Genomic DNA, 18353 nt, shown 5'->3' with positions numbered 1-18353 from the left:
ATTCATCCAGCAAAATCAGGCAAATAATAATTTAGCTTCCAGGATAATACTGAAAATAGTAAAGTATTCATGTCAACACCCAGATTCCCAACAGACTATAGGTTCAATGATCAGAAACTTTCCACGTGATTACCTGACAGCTTCTTTGAGACATAGCAGAGCATAAAATAGGCTTGTGGGGTTTGTTTGTTTTGGGTTGTATTTTTTTTGATTGTATTTTTTTTCAGTGAAGAAGACCAACAAGCCATTATCTTGTAGGGATTGCCACACAGAAAGCTGAAGCACCTGGCATAATAAACATCTGGAAGATTCTAGGTATCGAAAATTTTTAAAACTACTGATAAATACATTAGGAAACATCATGGTGCAGTTTAGATGGTTGGTTACAGATACCCCTCTGCTTTTTGTCACTATTTCAGTTTTGCAACAGCCACTTGTTTACTATCAATCCTCATCAAGTCAGAAAAGTGATTTTACTGTGCAAAAACCAGTGTCTTATGAAGCAGTGTTAGGGCTACACAGGATTAACTGAAGCTAATGAATGTCAATCAAACTTAGACATAATACAGACAGGTGAAACTCTATAGATATTTTCTGTTTTCATATTCACAGTGTTTGATTCTATATTTTAATTATACTACTGGTCACCAAAATCCATTTCTGTGCGATGGGTTTGGAATGTTGCAGATGGAAATCACTTGTTAATGTCTATGATGATGGTGTGATTTTAAGCATCTTATTTAAGAAGTATTTCCTCCTATCCCTGCATAAACCCCTATCTGCCTATTATTTATCTCATCTGATCATAGAAATGATAATCACAGGGCTTCCCACTGCACTTAATATTAATAAACCACTTCACAGTGCCTGAAATAAATCAAATTTCAGATGAAACTGAAACCTTAACTAACCTGCCAAGACTTAAGACAAAGCACGTAGCTCAGAAGTGGATGACATGGAAACGTCACTGGATTGCAGAACTTGGTATTACTTCTCAGTTGTGCCCTTGCAATACCTTAGGGCAAGGCTAAAGTGGCCACAGACTTGTCCTTTCATCCTTGTGCATGGAAAGAAAATAAAAGGGGACAATCCAGATCTAGCAGCAAACCAGCACATGACAGATGACTGATGTACCTATGTCTCAGCAAATATACAGAGATACAGTTCAAGAATGATAAATAGCCTGTAGTTAAGCAGAAAATCAGTTCTCCTTGACAACCTCCATTTTTGTGATTGCAGAATAGCTATTGAAGTCCAAGGCAATAACAAAATCAACTCAAAAGAAAAAATTTGTAGCAAGTATTTTGACAGCATAATAAAACTGGAAACAGAATTAAAAAAAAAAAAGGACTAATTTCCTTGGACTTGCAGCCATTGGTATTGTCATGTCCTTGACTTTCAAACTTTCAAATTAATAGAAAGAGTAAAGGCCTGGTTTTGGACAGATTCTTCTACAGTGGAAATGTCTTTGAGCAACTGTGAAGACAACCAGTATGTCAGGTCCCTGTCATCTCATCTATGAAGCTAATAATAAGCTCCAAAATGTCAATGAGAAAATGCAAGTTGCTCAAAAAACAATTCAGAGTGTAAGCCCTTAAATTAGATGCTCCAGCACATTTTTTGTGGTACCATCCTAGCTTGATTTTCATTATAATACTTCAGTCTTATTATACAAATCACTTGTGTAAGCATGTATATTTGAGGAGTTGTGGGATCCCTCCACTGGGTGTTGGTGTCTGTCCCCCACAACTGCAATTGAAAAGGTAAAGGTGAACATAACACCTCTGTGTGCCAAAACGTACATTTGTAGTTTCCCATCTGGAGGATACCTCCAGAAACTCCCCATGTTAAGGTTAGAGTGGAAATTGAGAAATTATTCCATCTTCTTAGCTTTGGATGCATGTGACTTCCAAACAGGGAACACAGAGATCTTGAGGCAGTGTCCTTCTTACAGCTCTCAGCTGTTTTTCTTGCTATCAGAGCAGCCACAGGCAGCTTGCTTGGACACCATGGCAAGAGATGAGTCAGACCTCTGTATGCATTAGGAAGTTCCTTCTGGTTTGTACCAGAGGAGCTATCATATTGTGACACAAAACTATGTAGATATTTTTGAAGGAAGAAATTGCTTCTACCAAAGTGTAGTGTGGATAGAACTGCTGTCAGACATGTATCTAAAATGTGAGAGCCTCCAGGGTCTGAGATCTCAGGTCTGAATTCAGTATCTTGAAGGAGAAATGCCTGACTCTTTTCATTGACTAAAAATCATAGGACAATAATGTTTTTTTCCTTAGAAACCTTCTGACAATTAAGAAAGTAGGCTCCTAATTTAGACACTCATAAAAATTTTCAAACCTACTATGTTATTCACAGTTTAAAATACCATTCATGCAAAACTTATATATAGCATGTTTGCTGTCTGCCTAATATTTATTCAAAACCCTTTCCCACTGCAGCTGGGAATGCTGTTTCTAACCACCAAAGACAAGTGCAGAACACTGGGGATGTAGAACAATTGGCATTGTTAAAGGCAACAGGGAGAGCTTTCATCCAAAACACACCACGCGTCTCACAGATGCTGGTTATCTCCCAGAGCTGGTACTGATAAATGATGTACAACATGATTGAATGCTGAGACACAGCCAAGCAGAGAAAAGGGTATCTAGGAGGAATTCCTTCACAGAAAGAGGCAACTCATTAAATGAAGAGTGCAGGTACAGCATTTATTTTTCCTTTGCACATCTCTCTTCCTTCTCTCTTAAACTTGGGTCTTATTTGCTTGCGTGGTCTGTTTCAAGACAGAATCTTGGTCATGAGAGCAGCAAAACCTTTATTTCTTTGTGCCTAGGATGGGTTTATATAGGTATAGATGGTGATCGAGGGCATGTAAAGTGGTCTTGAAAAGGCGTTCCACTCTTCTGAGAAAGCAGGTGCTCACTTAAAAGGGGGTCTGTGATTCAATATGCCTTACTGTTACTCCCTCATAATGGATAGCAGGTTCCTAGTTTTCCTCCTTTCACTTTAATTTTTCATGGTTTTTCTCCCAATTTCAAAATGTCTGAGCTGTCCTAAAGATCATCTCTATTGTTTGAAAGGTTGTACAGTTTTCTAGATGTCCCGGTTTTGGCTGAAGTAGTTGTTCTTTACAGTGGCTGATATGGGTCTGTTTTTTGGATTTGTGCTAAGCACGGGGTTGATAATACAGAGATGTTTTTGTTATTGCTGAGAAGGGATTACACAGAGCCGAAGCCCTTTCTGCTTTTTGGACAGCCACACTGGTGAGAAAGTTGGGGGTGTGTGGGAGGCTGGGAGGAGACACAGGTGACCCCGGGACAGGTGACCCCAACTGACCAAAGGGATATTCCAGACCATATGACATCACGCTCAGTATATAGAATGTGGGAATAAGGAGGAAGGAGGTGAGGTGTCATCATTTGGAATGATGGTGTTTGTTCCCAAATCACCATCATATATGATGGGACCATGGTCTCCTGGAGATGGCTGAACAGTTGCCTGTCTCCATGGGAAGCAGTGAATTAATTCCTTGTTTTACTATGCTTGTGTGTTCGGCTTTTGCTTTCCCAATTAAACATCTCTATCCCAACTCATGAGTTTTCCAGGTTTCACCCTTCCAGTTCTCTCCCCAGTCCCGCTGGGGAGTGAGTGAGTGGCTGTGTGGGGCTTTGTTCCTAGCTGGGGTTAAACCACAACAACAGTCCAACCTGTCTCATATATTAAACTGTGTAAAGAACATTTGGAACTAATTGAAAACATGCATACACTTCACAGATGAATGCCTCAGTCATTATCTTTCAATTATGAATCTTGGCTCTATCTATTCTTCAATATCTGGTTTTGAAACCATCTTCAAATCCTGACCTATAAGCTCAGTAGCTTGTGTAAGATCTGGAAGATAAAGAACACTTTGAGGTTTGGCTCTGCATTATGTCAGATCCTATTTATGGGGAAATATAAAAATTACAGTCTATGGTGACTACAGTGTGGCACATACTTAATAGAATAGGCATAATTTTCTCAGAAACACTGGCATTTGAAAGCAGAAATCAAAGAATTTGCAATATGTTATACCAGGCTCTGATCTACTTCCAAATATAATAGGAGAGTTTTTAAAAGAAATCATAGACTTTTATCCACTCTGCTGTTAGGTTCAGAACCAGACAGTGCTGAGTATTAAAGTGTGATTCACTGACACTGATTCAGGAGTCACTGAGGACATTTTAAACTCACCCCAGTGTAGATGATTTTAGATCCACTTGAAGTGGTATGATCCAGCAACCATGAGAACACACAGATTTCAAAACCTTCAAAAATTGCTTGTTTTAATTTGCTGTTGATTGCTAAAATATTTTCTTTAAAAATTGTTTCTCTTTAGGCAATTGCTAACAGATATGGGGGAATGTTCTAATGAAATTTTAATTTTTTAAAAAAATTGTTAAAAGCAATATGAATAAGTGAAGAAATGTAGGTATTCACAAATTGCTTTTTCTTACACAGGAAGGGAAAAAAGGCATTTAATTTATTAAAGTATTACACTTTGACATTTTTATATTTGATTTGCTTGTCCAAGTTTTAGTTATTTGATGGAAATTACCTTCCATTTTGGAATTTATTTCATTTTAGGGAAAAAGTATACAAATTTTAAAATTAATTATTAATTGATGAGATAAAAAATGCTGGCAATTAACAAGTTATTATCTTTTATGCTTCATTTTTATTTTCATTGCATTCAGAAGTCTTATGGTCCAGGGAAACAATACATATCTATTTCTAATGGTTTACAGCTAGGATGAGAAAAGTGAATATATTAAGAAAGATTTTTCCCATTTATTTTCATAGACTTTATTTCTCAGTTCAACTTCATGACATAAACACAGAAAATGTTACAAGTCATATCATGCCTCCCTTGATCATTATCACTATATTCAGTTCAAAACAAGATTAACTAGGTACAAACTGGTCAGAAAGTAATTTGGCTGGTCACTGGAAGAACAATATTAATCATCAGAAGATAATATTTTCTTTTAGCCCTATTTATTCTCTGAGAATTAGTTCTAGAGATTAAAATTATTCCATGGCCAAAGTAGCTCAGCTTTAAGCAACAAAATCAATTAACCCAATTAATCACAGATCCATTTGATCAATGGAAAGCGTGATATAACAGCAGATCATGGTTCTGAATGATTAATGAATTCTCTTTCAGTTCTGAGAAGACAAATAGGAGTGTGATTTTTCTGTTCCATTTCTAACAATAATTATAGGCCTCTATGCAAAATGTCACACTAGTTTTATAATAATTGACACTTTTTGATCTTCTAATGTATGCTGAGATTGAGAAGAGACTCAGGTATTTGCCCATTCCCTTTTCTCCCTTCAGTACCTGTAAGGCTGACTAAACAAAGGGACCTTGCATTCTGGGTTTGGGTCATGACATGGCTGGGTCCAATTACCTCCCCTAAGCTGGCCTGCTGCAAGGGTCATGTTTTAAAATGTAAAAGAAAGGAGTAAAAACTCCTCTTTTTCCCCAGGAAAAGAACATGTAGGAAGCATGGAAGAGGAATCAGTATCCATGTCCGGTCTTTCTCTTCCTTACAGTGGAATCATATTTTTATCCTTGCATGCCACAGAGCATAGTGGTTTGGAGATTTTTTAAGTCTGGGATACATTTAACTCTTCTACAATGGTGGTACAAAGTCCACCTCACCACAGTAATTACAATATCCTAAAGAAAAATAAAAAATGAGTGAAAGTTTTATGGCTGCTGTGAAGGATGAGTATTTGTATGCAGACAGCATGGGTTGGGAAGGTTGTTGTCATATTTTCCTATGGACTACGCTATGAAATTGCAAATCTAACAGAATAAGCAACGAAAATGTATGTTTCACAGTCTAATAGTTCTCTTCTGTAGTCTCATCCCAGAGTTATCCCTCCCATGGAAGCAAACTGAGTTGCATTTTCCTTTGAAAAAGTGGTTTTCTTCACACTACCTGCCTAGCCATGCTTAGTGTTCGGTCGGATGACTCAATTCACTTGTTTGTGAGATAATAGCCACAAATATTCATTCCTTGTGCCTCTTCAGGAATGTAAAGAAATACCCAGATTCCCCTTTATCAATTTGTTAAAGAACAAGATGGCTTAGTTGCCTCACTGTAAAGCTTATTTGCCTAGAAGCTTTAGTATATTACAGTACTTAAAAATTGTACAACTGATTCTACAAGTGCATTTATGAACAACACATCCAGCAACAGTGCACACAGTGGATGGGATATAATCCCACTCTTCCTAGAGAAGACAAACACAGCCATTAGCAGAGTTCAATCTGATGCCGGTACACACAAATCTGAATGCTTTGTCTATTTTCCTTGCAATAGACTGATGTAAGTCACCAAAAGAAATAGAAGTCATTGCCTTTTCAGTCTGTCAGGTCAATGATCCATGAATAAAGAAGCCTTCATGCCAAGAATTAGAATAGATTGGAGATCTGTTACTTTTATCTTCAGTGTACTTGAAAAAAAGCCCATTATGAGGATTTGTATATGCACTGGTTTTCTTGTTGTGTTTTACTTTTTTCCTGATTATAAATCCATTTTTTCAAGACTTTCTTATATGCAAATACGGAATTAATACACTAGTGCAGCTGTAAAGGAATATTGAAGTATGCCAAATGTACACAATAATTTAAATATTAAATGCATTTTTACCAACTTTATAGGTAAAATTTTACAGTTATTTAAATGATTTATTAAAAATCAGATCTTATACTTGCACAACATATTTATCTGAGTATAACTAAGGATAACCAAGTGAGATGAGAGAGTAGGAATACTCTCAGCTGAGACTGTCTTTCATTAAGTTTGGCTGTGGTTGTTATACCAGTGTGCAGTAACCTATCTGGGACACTGAAGATCACTTCCTGATAGTACAAGTCAGTAAAGTGAAGTCTGGTATTTCTTTAGTATAATTGGCTACATTTACAAAAGTTAATGAGTACATCCATATCAGAGGAGGATAACAAGAAGCACAGAGAAGTTCTTGTTGATTTTGATTAAAGCATTAGTGACAACTCTCTTAAGTAAAGTTCTATATAAAACAAAGAAATACTCAAATGGAAAAACAAAGCAAAACAAAACTATTCGGGACTTTTCTTCAAGTCCACCAATACATTTCCAGTGCAATATTACACTTCAATTCTTCCACAGCTATAACCCTGCTTGTGTGCTGCAACAGGGAAATGACAAAGCTATTTAAACAATCATTGACAATAGGCCTTGTGTGATTATGTCCTTCCACATTTAAAAAAAATTAAAAAATGATGATTTACTGTTTAGCCAATGACAACAAATCTTAACTGAAACAATTTTCTATATTTAACTCTGTTAACTTTCAGTCATCAATTGAATATTACTGTAAAACCATATTTCTGTATTAGAAGTAGTTTTCTTCTTGGAAAGAAAGTTTGCATGTTCCATTTCCTGGTATGTAACTTATTCAGACCTTGCTAGTTCATTCTAAATTCAGAGACTCGTGGAAGAAATGTAAGAATCCAACAAAAAAAAGCACAGAAGACCTGAAAGATTTTGTTGTAATAGAACCAAGCATCTTATCCCAGGTAAATAGCAGGCCAAATTGCTTGAAACATCTCCTTTATTGAGATACGTATTGCTTTATTGAAATACATACAACACTTTCATTGTGCTCTATGAAATAATGTTTAGGGAACATACTTTTTGTTCGCTTTTTCTAAACAGTCTATATGTGTGTGTATATGTGGAGGTAGGTGCATATATTCTTTAATTTCCTCAGTCCTACTCACACACAAAAATAGTATTTGGATTTGCGATGTTGTAGGGGAAAGAAAAATATATCTACCCCTCCCAACTTGTTTAATTCTTTTAAATTTTTAAGCTAACAATGTTATATAAGCATATCTCTCATTAGGCTACAAGCAAAAAAGATATAATCAACCTAGGATTTGGGGGTTTTTTGTCATAAAATTCAGGAAGTTTGTCAGAAAACACAAAAGCAAAATCCCTAGGTTAAAAAAAAAAGGTGAGATGTCAAGGTTTGGAATACCCAGGACAGACAAGATGATAATGAATAAAGCAGACTCTGACTGGGACCTTTCTTGGATTCTGGGTTCCAAAGGAGATCTTGGTTTGTGTGGTCTCTGTTACATCGGATGGACAACTTGTCTCATGATTTAATTTGTCACACGCCACTTATGTATCAAATCCAGGGAAAAGAATAGTCTTGAGGATACTTATGTATGGCTGTTTCAGTAAGGAAAAGAGGTTCTTTATACACTCAGTGTCCTGTCCTTTTAATTTGCAAATATGAAATGAGTAGCCAAAAGATGGAGTCCAACCACCCATGATTAATAAAGTTGTCTAAAATCCAACTATCATTTCCTGCAAATATCAAAAAACTAGCTTATTTTTTCTTTTTGAGCTTAAGGCTTTGAAAATTTTACCACTTCTTTTAAAGATCGTAACACCAAGGAATCATAGAATATTCAATTGAAGGCAAGGAGTACCACAGAAGGAAAAAAAGGTGAAGCAAAAGCTTGGTACATGTAAGACTGATAGTCAACACAGTTTTATGTGTGGGAAACACAGTAATCTTTATGGCAAAAAACATCAAGCTGCAGTAAAACAATGTTGATGACTTGGCTTGGCTGTTATAGGACGTTTATTATCTGATTCCCATGAATGTTGTGGTAGACTCACTGGGATCTTAAATTTAATTATTCCTATTTCAAATAATATTGAGAGAAAAAAGGAGGCAGGAAATAAGAAAAATGTTTGAGGACCACATGCGAAATAAGCAATAGTGAGGCTGACGTTAATCTTTAAATTTTACAATGTATTTTAAGTTAATTGTATTTAATAAATTTTATCATGCTTTGAATTTTTCAGAATGTTTCTGGGTGACTTTCTATACTAAAGATAACAAATATTTTTCATATGTATTTGCATCTATAAGCATACTTATGCACAAAAATAAAATCTGGTTTATCATTTTGGGCTGCTGACCATAAGTAGAAGTTAATAAACTGGACTGACACCTGTAAATGGAAGATATGTCAGATCAAAGGTATAAATACAGTGCTTAAGCTAGTATACAACTTCTAAAATTATGGATTAATTCCACAGTATAGAAAATATTTTTAATATAATTTTTTGAGATAGGTATTAAACCAAACTTATTCATCAGTCTGTTAACCCTTCAGTATTTATTATTTGATATTTATAACTATGAAAACTCGAGTTTGAACATCACAACTGAGATGTAAAAAAGTAAAAGTCAATATCGTTCTACTTTAAATTTTATTTGGGTTACCTATATTCACTATTTGTTCCTCTAATTGCTGCAATCTTAATTCTTGAAGAAATCCCGAAATGTGGTGCTGTGGTGAACTTAGAAATCAGACCTTCACACTAGTCCCTAAGTGGTTCATTGAAGTGGTTGAAAAAATTCAAATTTGAAAATTCTATCTCCATGTTAGATTCATACATTTTGAGGTAGTTGATAATGTGATGCCTATAAGAATTTTTCTGTTGGAAGGCACTGGTTACGTAAAAATAACCTTATTTTCACTGATATGAAAGAGAGAGCCCTGCATCATTGAGCCACAGACTCTCCAATGGTGAATGTTTTCATCAAAAATCTGTAACATTTCTTACAGATAATAATGTGTGCATGCTTAGTATCCAGAAAAAAAGGAGAAAATTATCTATCACACCAATGCTTTAAATGTAATGGATCAAGTACTCTTGATTTCTCTATGATCAGCACTTGAAAAAGCAGAGGAGAAATATTTGCTTCATTGTAAACTTTGTACAAAATTTGAATTAAGACATAGTTTGTTATGGAAAGTGAAACAAAATAGCTGTGTTGCAGAGCTAATATAATGTAATCTTCCTTATTTGTTCTACATTTTTCTTTCTTGTTTAGAATGCAAACTCCTGAGATGCCAGTGTATGGTTGTGTACACCTATGTCGTGCAAATAAAAGAAATATGACAATTTCATAACTAATATCCATAAGCTTCCCATAGCACAATTTCAGTTACATAAAAGGAAGATTTTGTTTACTAAGTTTTCTTTGACATTTGAGTTCAGTTACTGCCAAGGCAGAAGACAAGTTGATTAGGTCATTTGCATCATCTAAATGGAATTCTGAGTAATGTCATCATTCAATGGGTCATTGAGAACAGAAAAGTAATTGTATCCCATCAAACCAGGCTTTATAATCAAGAGAATAATACTTGGAATGTATCATTAGTCTGTACAGATACAAAGTCTGATTGGCTGATATTCAGATAAGGAATATGGACTTTGAATTGTAAAAGGGTGCTTAAGAGGGGAAAAAAAGAAAACATTAGGAAGGAGGAAAAGAAAAACACCTTTCAAGTGAATCCATGTTTGCATCCAAACTTATTCACATTAGTCGGATTTGATATCACCTTTAAATATTCTGTGATTCATCCAATAAAAAAAATATTTTCAGTAACAATATAGTTTTATTTATAGGCATTATAGTTGGTTTAATCTGATGGAGACTGTTTCTACAGTGGATTGCATATTTTCTGATGTACAAATGTTCAAGATATCCCCACATTTCAAGTGGGACAGTAGGTCTTACTATCCAAACCAGCCTTAAACAAACTTGTACAGAAATGTATAACTTCAGCTACCTGAAGCACTTGACATCCAATCAACCCTGAATGGCTCAAGTTATTCCAAACTGTAAAAAGCACTTTCACTTAAAATGCATGCCACCACTGGAGAGGTGTTGAATCTGTTGCGTATTAAGTTAGCCTTTGTCAGCAGAACATTGCAGGGATTTAAATGTGTGTTAACAAATTACCTTCATTCAGAACACCAACTTGACCCGGATCTCCTGAGCTATAAAATTCAGCATGATCAAAAAAGAGAAAGGAAAGTGAGAGTCTAGGTTAGACTCTTTTGGAATTGTAATGTTTTCACTTTCAATACAACTGGCAAGAGTTTTAAGAAACTGGAGAATATCTTCTATTGAATGGAATATGAAAGAATCTGAGAATAATGCTGTGTTTAACCTCTATTCTGTAAGGAACATATATTCACACGTGTCTGTATATCTTGCCTTAGGCCAGTGTCAAAGAAAAGAGAGTGTTCAATCCTGTAAGGTACTGAGTACTCTGGCTGTGATCCAGCAAAGCACTCAACTATGCGTTTAAATTTAAGTACATGGATCATGCCACTAACTTCAATGGGATTATGCTTAAAGATAAACTAACCTTAAATGCTTTGCTGGATCACAGCCACAGTGCTCAGTATGGGCTGAATACAAATCCAACCTGAGAGGAGCGTTTTCTTCTCTGTTTCCAGTGAGAGCTCACAATATACATAAAAAAGTTCTTTTCAGAAAAGAAAGTTCATATTATAACCAGACTGAACAGCTTCAGAAGGGTGGGATGATTAATAAATCCTAAGGTTCTTGTGTTCAAACAAATAAGCAAAGCAACAAACAAAAACCAAGCTTTGACTTTCCCAGGTTCAGATATTCATTTTTTTTGTGTAACATAATGACAGAGCATGGAGAGGGATATAGATAAAGCAGAAAAAATCAAGTGAAAGATTAGAGACAGAGGCAAACAATGTTCCCTTTTCTCTTTTGCCAAATTTCTTTCCTGATTTTAGCTGTGGCCTCTCTTAATTCTGTAATTGGAAAGAACAAGTCTCTGAGTTTATGTATGAATACCCTCACAGAATTTACCTCAATTGAAATCAGACAATACAGTCTATATAATTAGAGACAAGTGACACTCTTATGTATCTGTTGCTGTTCCAGATGAAAACAACAGGAAAGTAAGCTTAGGAAACAAAGAATATTTCAAAAAGCAAAAGCAAACCTGTGCTTTTCATCATTATAATTAAAGATTACTAAATTTGTAATTTGGTATACACATTTTGAACTTTTCCTTGGCTCCAATCAATGTAAAGAGGACCTGGTTAGAGGACTGGACCCTACTGAAAGAAGTCAGAAGAACCATATTTGTCTTCCAAAAAGCAAAGCAAGTGAGAAGAGAAAGAATCTATCACGTGTACACTTCCACCACTCACCTATTCTTGATGGACAGCAAGAAAGATTTGTCACCAATTTTTCTTTCATTATTATCAGACCAAGTCACCAAATCTTTGGTCAAACCAGCAAGTTTGTTTTCAAACAGTAGCTGTCACAACTCAGACGGTGAAAATGGGTTACCAGGCTGATGATACGACTTGAACAAACATGTAACAATTGCAAAATCCTGGGCTGTCTGACTGACAAAATGACAACCAAGTCACATTAATCTTCGTGTAAAAGAGAAAAAGAGAACATGTCCTCTAAAATAGCATACAAAAACCTAGGATTGCCTCAGCAAACTTGTCCACATGTGGCTTTCTCAAAGGCTTGAATCTTATTTAAAAATAATGCACAATACATACAATAGAGCTTCATATTTGAAGAGAAATAATTAAAGACAGCATAGCACTTTCTAGCTAACAGCTCTTGCTGAAGCAATGGGCAGCTCTGGCAAAAGTCTGCCACAGTGCACCCTGAAGTACAATCAAATCAAACTGATAAAAAATTCTATCAGAGGTTAGTGAACATGAAACACTTTTGAACTACAAAGCACCCAAGCAACTCAGCATGTGTATTTTTTTCCCCTAGCTTTATCTTATTCCCACAATTCAACTTCTCACCTTTTCATCATATCCATCAATTTCTTCCTTGTTGAGAAACAATTATACCCTAGGAATCTCTTGAACTCATTTATAACTCTATTTTTGAACCTTGAACCTTGTTCTATGGCTTTATTATTTTTTTTACAGAAGATCTGCTCTAATTTTCTATTTACTCGTAGATCCTTAATGCTACAAAATATTCTTCAGAATCAAAATTTATCACCAACACCTATCAATTTCTTTCACAAACTGAAGAGCTTTTGATTCAACTCTTGAAATTTGAAGGAAGTTCTCCATTTATGCAGATACATTTTATGTTTTAACCAAATATGCATAATGTTTTAAAGGAGGACATATTTTCTTAGCTATATGCCCATAGATTTACCTTTTTAATGACATAAGTCAGAAAAAATACCATAAACATTCAACTGCTTGATATCTTTTTCCCATCACACACAGATTTTTATCTCTCAACTTCTGAAGAGAACAGGCAAGAGTTTACCACTTGTATGCAGTATAAGAACTCATAGCCTAGTCTTTTGAAATGCTTTTGCAATTTTTCACAAAAACTTAATTTTGTTTGACTGAAAATTCCGCTTGGCTCCTATATGGGAAAACATTTTAATCTGTAGTTCATTGATGCTTATCTAACTCAAATCAAGAGATACTTACACTTTTGACGTCCAGTATCTCTTCCATAGCACTTGCAAAAATCGCTGCGATACCTGTAGCAGCTCTTTTCCTGGGAGGCAAGTTTCCATGAAGAAATTTATCTTCAGAACTAAAATTCTTTGGGAACATCATCGAAGAGACTGAGAATGAAAGGCATTTGGAAAGATAATTTTCTTCCAGGGTTAGACTTCGTTCTGTACTAAGGCATTTTGGTGATTCTCTACTGGTTTTTGACTATTGCAATGCCCTGCTGATGCCCTGGTAGAGTTTAGGGTGATCTCAAGGTCAGTTCTTTATCCAAGCTCTTGGTTTGTTTTCACACTGATGTTAACTCCGTTTTTCAACACTGAGGCAAACTCCTTTGCAAAGTCACTGCTCAATGTTCCCAATATCAGCACACAACAACTGAGCTCTTGATTAAGGACCCAGCATAAAACATTGGCAGGCTAACACGAACCTAAGGTGCTTGTTAGCTCTAGGGAGAAGTCTCCTGCTTTGAATATGAATGAAGTTAACATCTAAATGAAAGCTAAATCTTGAATTTACACTTCAGCAGAAAAAGAGGCACTTGGAAATGTTAACAGTTTATGTTTTAGATTCCAAAGAGAAATGAACAAAATGAATCTCACATAGAGAATGGAAGCATGTTTAGGCAGAGCAAAGTAGAATATTTCTTATATTTTATTTGTATATGACTATGTTTAATACAGACTTCTCTCTGTGTCAGTCTTGTTGAGTTAGGAATCTTTTACTGCAGTGTACTTCCTGTAACCCCAGCAGCATAACTAAAATAAAGTTCCGTTTTCAAGAAAACTAGCAAATGCCATCCATTCCAGGAGGCAGTGGAGTTATTTATATTTAATTTCTGATTTGAATTAGTGACTAAGCATAAGCACTATTCAGACTTCACTCTATTGGTATATAAGTGCTTTGAAAATTGGGAAATGGGAACTTACATAGTAATTATGATGTGTTACTTATCTGATAATTTAATCAAAATTACCACATATTTAAAACTGAAAGTAGGAGAAAATACATGTGACATAAAATAGGATTTCATTCCTTCTTTGGATGTAGCTCAATGAGACAACATTGCTGCTTCAAGGGATTGAGGTATCTCTCTCTTCTTCCTGCTTCAATCATTCCCCTCTTTTCTCCAGCTCTTTCTTTCCCACTTCATATTTGCATTCATCTCTGTGCAGGAATCTCACTTCTCTTGTGTCCACTTTGACACATCTGCTCTTGAAGGTAAATGCAGGTAAGAGTCTGTGAAAGCAAGGAGTTGATAAACCTATTCTGCTTGTCATAACAAGACAAAAATACTCTCCTGTTTTTGCTGGGGGGGTTGTGTTTTGTGGTTTGTTGCTGGGGTTTTTTCAGCCAGATTTAGTTTATTGAATTGATTTACTGCAGAGAGAGTGCTGCTGGCTCAAGGTTGGGAAGGGCTGTACAATGAGAAATGTTGAAGCAGCAGAGGTAGGGGAGCGGAATATTGCTTTTTCCCATTTGAAGGTAGAAAGGTCTTAAGTCATCTCAGGTTTCTACATAACTGCACCACTAAGATATGATAGTTTGAAAGGTCTAACAGGGAAATTTGGTGTGGTATTGCCGCACAAAAACCTAACATATGGTCAAACTTTGTAAACCTACCTTAAAAGACTGAAAATTTAATTTTGCCTTCAAATGTGTTAAAATTTTTTTTTTTTGTAGAATGATTCAACATTCAGCAAAGAATCTAAGGGCCTGTCAACTTCTGAATCAGACACCCAAAGTTAAATGAGGTTAACATCTGAATATTCATCCTAGCATAGCCCTGAGGGCCCAGTGCAGAAACAGCAATCTTGAAGTTTCTCCCAGAGCCCTTCTTCAGAAGAAGCTGAAGAGAGTATTTTTGACCTTGTAGAGCAAACAGCTGTAGAGGTAGAAGTCTCTTGCAGAGAATACTATGCCATCAACCAACATGTTTTTGCTGAGAGACGAACTCTTTTGCTGCAAACAAAATGTGATGCAGCCTGCTGTCTATCTGTACTCTGTGATAGCATAGGATTTAATGGAGCTTTGCTGACACAAAACTTCAATAATGTAGTACAAATCAGTCCTGTTCTAAAAATGAGTGTCAGCTTACTCTAACACACTTTCTCTTATTATTCTCTACCCTCTCATAATTAAATAAAAATGGTTAGCTTTTCTGAGCACTTATTTGCTTTGAGAAACCAAGTTCGACATTCTGCCTGTGTTGACACATAGATCTTATTCCTCTTAGATTAAAACAAATTCTAAATCTATTAATTTATATGGATTTGCTTTCTTCCCTGCTAGGTGCATTACACTGCTCTAGATTACAATGAATATAATTTCCTGTCAAACGTCTTTTTTTTTTGTTTTCACATAGTCCCTCTGCTTTTCATTAACATGAACATGGGATAAGCTTATGACAGTTTCTTTGACTTCTACTCACCCTCTTCAAACCTCCTAATTGTTTTTCATCTCTGCTTTAATTGTATAGCTCCACAAAAACATTTCTCTCTTCTTTCCTCTGTAGTCAAAAGAGCTCCTCTTTTTGAGCTACCCTTCGCTTGTTGGTTCAGTGCTGGGTAAAGCTACTTGAGTTGCCTCTCAGTACGACCCTTTGAATTTTGTTTTGTGCACATCTGTTTTTTCTTTGTTAGGAGAAAACAAAGCAAACAATGGTGTGTTATGTGTCAGAGCACAGCTTTTACACTCTTACACCATCATTGCACTTGCTGTCTAAGGCCCAGTAGCACTGCTATCAGGAATGTTATACCTTGCAATTTTATCTAAAAGGCTAGAATGAATGACTTAATTCTAGTATATATTTTGATACTGCACAGTCTGAGAGTATGATTGCATTAACTCCAGTTAGAAAAAGACTGGAATTCAGACCACTTCTTAAGAAATAAATGCATGTATTTCTCTGTAAGTAAAAGCTCAGATATTTATGGTTTGATGGTACAAAGGAGTTGATCTCTAGCTTAATCTAAAGCCTACTGAATCAATGAAAACACTTCCACTGGCAGCAGCTAATTTTGTAGCAGATCCCTTGCACAGTATCTGTCCTCCACTGTTGGCCTATGCCTTGTTCTGTGACTGTATCAGCAAAGAAAAGGAAAGAGCATCTTACTTAACAGCTGACATAGGATACATCCCTGCTAATCAGAGATAAAAAATACCACTTCAGTAGAAGATGTAAATGTATTTATAAAAGCAAGAGTAAAATTATACACCTTTACAACTAATTTATCACTGTTCACAGTTTCCAGTCCATGGCAAAATAAATAAAAATAAATATTTACTAGAGGAAAGTGGATCTGCATTTAGAGAATTTTAATAAATGTTTAAAAGAAAATCAGCATAGTTCACTTGGCTTTGGCAATCACTTTTATCTTCTGTCTGTCTTTGATGGATGTTGTTCATGCTCTTTAGTTTACAGTAACAAGCAGGTTTTTAATTTTTCTATCTTCCTTCTCTCTAGTGCCAGACTATGATGGATGATATGACAAAAATATTCATCAGTAAATTCTAAATCCTGAATACAAATTAAATCAGTAATATAAGAAACAGATTTGCATTCTCCTTTGACATTGTTGTAACTGCATCTACTACTCTCATTTTTCCCTTCTACTTGTTTAATCATGATAATAATACTAAATCAGCGTTAGAATATCTTGTATTTTGTTTTAAGTACATGAGCATACAGTATTGTTCTGATATACCTTGTGTCATTATTTGAGCTGAGGTGTTTGGATTTTGAATTGAAGCAGCATCAGCTGAATGAGAGATAACCATCAAGGACTGGATTTCCAACCAACCACATTCTGTGCTCTAAACAGCATGGGTAAAAAATTTTACTGGGTAAAAAAACTGGCTGTCTGGGCAGGCCCAGAGAGTGGTGGTGAATGGAGTTGTACTCTGCTGGTGGCTGGTCATCAGTGGGTTTCCCCCAGGCTCAGTGTTGAAGCTGGTCCTGTGTAACATCTAGTACCTATAATCTGGATATGATTATGAGGGGACTGAGTGCACCCTCAATCAGTTTGCAGATGACACCAAACCGGGCAGGAGTGTTGGCCTGATGGAGGGTAGGAAGGCTCTGCAGAGGGATTTGAACAGACTGGATTGATGGGCCAAGGCCAATCCCTGGAGACATTTAAAATGCATGTAGAAGTGACACTTGGGGGCATGGTTTAATGGTGGGCTTGACAGTGTTAGGCTAATTGGTTGGATTCAGTGGCCTTAATGTCTTTTCTAACCAGAACAAATCCATGAATCTGTGATTCTATTATATGTTCCAGTTGTTTTTATTTTACTCTCCTGAAGGAAAATGTTCACTTTAACAATTTCTTTCCTCCAGTTCAGGGGTGTATGAGTCCCTAAAGGTCTGCTGCTTTTAAATGGTTGCTTGGAATCTTTCTGAGGTCCTCTGTCCTCCATGTAGAGAAAACCAGTATTTCCTCATAGACAAAAAGAACAGTGATAAAAGAACTAAGGAAAATTTTGATCTTCCTTTTTAAGAGTATTTTCTTTTACACACAATTCCTACTTTAGAAAGCAATTTCATTCTCAGTCACTCTTGCATGAGACCTCTGTTAGGGACAAATGAATGCACACACAAAGAAGATTGTGATGTTGAAGTATTCCTGAGAGATGAAATAACTGTTCAGGAATTTTAAAAATGACACTTATGGAAGTCAAGGAGGACTAAAACAAATTTATACAACTCAAAATGTTACTAGTTAAAAATCAATAGGTAGAAGAAAGCTGGATGAATTTAAAATGTTCCTTCTTATATATACTATATTTTTAGTAATGTTAATTTAGCATTGCAGTTATTCGGTCTTGCTGAAAAGCTACTTTAAGGTCAATCTCAATAGAAGATCAGATTGACTCCAAATAAAGGATTATGGATTATTTTTATGGTGTGGAATGCACCTTCTG

At 35.8% G+C, this 18353-nt stretch overlaps 1 protein-coding gene across 3 annotated transcripts in view; it reads left to right on the top strand.

The window, feature by feature from the left end:
* Positions 1–2596: 2596 nt before the first annotated feature.
* The window catches only part of CDH19 (cadherin 19), a 117204-nt gene continuing 101447 nt past the window's right edge, over positions 2597–18353 (top strand). For 2 of the 3 annotated variants that reach the window (XM_008630084.2, XM_017729481.1), the window contains exon 1: positions 2598–2711. The gene's annotated coding sequence lies outside the window, so the exon portion shown is untranslated. Of the gene's footprint in view, positions 2712–18353 lie in introns of all 3 variants that reach the window. The other variant, XM_017729483.1, reaches the window with a different exon arrangement.

This window comes from Corvus brachyrhynchos, unplaced genomic scaffold (genome assembly GCF_000691975.1).
Source record: "Corvus brachyrhynchos isolate BGI_N302 unplaced genomic scaffold, ASM69197v1 scaffold331, whole genome shotgun sequence".
NCBI classification, from domain to species: Eukaryota; Metazoa; Chordata; class Aves; order Passeriformes; family Corvidae; genus Corvus; species Corvus brachyrhynchos.
The sequence above is the reverse complement of the archived record's forward strand: the minus strand, read 5'-3'. Positions and strand labels throughout refer to the sequence as shown.